We start from the raw sequence: 1,821 nt of genomic DNA, 5'->3' as shown, positions 1-1,821 counted from the left end.
AAGAACTAATACCCATACTCCTCAAGCTCTTCAGAGAAACAGAAGGAAGGAACTATCCTAAACTCATTCTATGAAGCCAGTATCACACTCATCCCCAAACCAGGCAAAGACCCAACCAAAAAAGAGAATTACAGGCCAATTTCCTTGATGAACACAGATGCAAAGATCCTTAACAAGATTCTAGCTAACAGAATCCAGAAACACATAAAAAAATCATATACTATGACCAGGTAGGCTTCATTCTAGAGACGCAGGGATGTTTTAACATACGTAAGTCAATAAATGTAATCCAACACATCAACAGAGCCAAGGTCAAGAATCACATGATTATCGCCACAGATGTAGAAAAGGTCTTTGGTAAAATTCAACATTCATTCATGCTAAAAGCTCTGGAGAAAATAGGAATAGAAGGAATATTTCTTAAAACAATAAAAGCCACTTATGACAGACCAATAGCCAATTTTATACTTAATGGGGAAAAGCTACAACCAATTCTCCTAAAATCAGGAACAAGGCAAGGATGCCCACTGTCTCCACTCCTCTTCAATATAGTCCTGGAACCCTTAGCCAGGGCAATAAGGCAAGAAAAAGACATTAAAGGGATCCACATAGGAAAAGAAGAAGTTAAACTATCCTTTCACGATCCCAAAAACTCCATCCCCAAACACTTAGAAATCATAAATCACTTCAGCAAAGTAGCAGGATACAAAATCAACCCACAAAAATCACAATGTACAAGAAGAGACTGAAATAAAGGGAGCAACCCCATTCACAGTAACCTCCCCAAAAATAAAATATTTAAGAATTAACCTAACCAAAGATGTAAAAGAACTATTTAATGAAAACTATAAAAAGTTAAAGAAAGAAATTGCAGAAGACACTAGGAAATGGAAAGATCGCCCATGCTCTTGAATAGGCAGACTTAATATAGTGAAGATGGTAATACTGCAAAAATTAATATACAAATTCAATGCAATTCCTATTAAAATCCCAATGACGTACATCACTGAAATACAGAAAACAGTCCAAAAATTCATATGGAACAACAAAAGACCTAGAATAGCCAAAACAATTCTAGGGGATAAAGACAATATGGGAGGGATACCCATGCCGAACTTCAAACTCTTCTACAGAGCTATAATAGCAAAGATAGCATGGTACTGGCACAAAAACAGACCCGAAGACCAATGGAACAGAATAGAAGATCCAGAAATAAATCCACAGGCCTACAGCCAGCTGATTTTCAACAAAGGAGCCAAAGACATACAATGGAAGAAACACAGCCTCTTTAACCACTGGTGCTGGGAAAACTGGGCGGCCATATGCAGAAAACTAAAAGTGGACCCCAGCCTATCACCATGGACCAACATCAACTCAAAATGGATTAAAGACCTTAACATTAAACCTGAATCTCTGAAACTACTGCAGGACAGAGTAGGAGAGACACTTGAACTAATAGGTACAGGAAGGAACTTCCTGAACAGAGTCCCAGGGTCACAACAAATTGGAGAGACTCGACAAATGGGACTACCTTAAAAAGCTTCTGCACAGCTAAATGTATCGCAACCAAGCTAGAAAGACAACCAACTAATTGGGAAAAAATATTTACCAGCAATATATCAGACAAGGGGTTAACATCTAGTATATACAGGGAACTCAAGAAAGTAATCCCTCCCAAACCTAACAAACCAATTACTAAGTGGGCAAGGGAATTCTCAGATGAAGCAATAAAAATGGCAAAGAAACACATGAGGAAATGTTCATCATCCCTGGTGGTGAAGGAAATGCAAATAAAGACAACCCTGAGATACCACCTTACCC

General features: G+C 38.2%; 1 protein-coding gene across 3 annotated transcripts in view; it reads left to right on the top strand.

The window, feature by feature from the left end:
- Positions 1–1,821, top strand: part of Spats2 (spermatogenesis associated, serine-rich 2) — a 79,481-nt gene that overhangs the window by 63,055 nt on the left and 14,605 nt on the right. The window lies entirely within an intron of this gene.

The sequence above is a fragment of the Dipodomys ordii genome, unplaced genomic scaffold (genome assembly GCF_000151885.1).
Source record: "Dipodomys ordii isolate 6190 unplaced genomic scaffold, Dord_2.0 Scaffold42, whole genome shotgun sequence".
In the NCBI taxonomy this organism is placed as follows: Eukaryota; Metazoa; Chordata; class Mammalia; order Rodentia; family Heteromyidae; genus Dipodomys; species Dipodomys ordii.
This window is presented reverse-complemented; position numbering and strand designations above follow the sequence as displayed.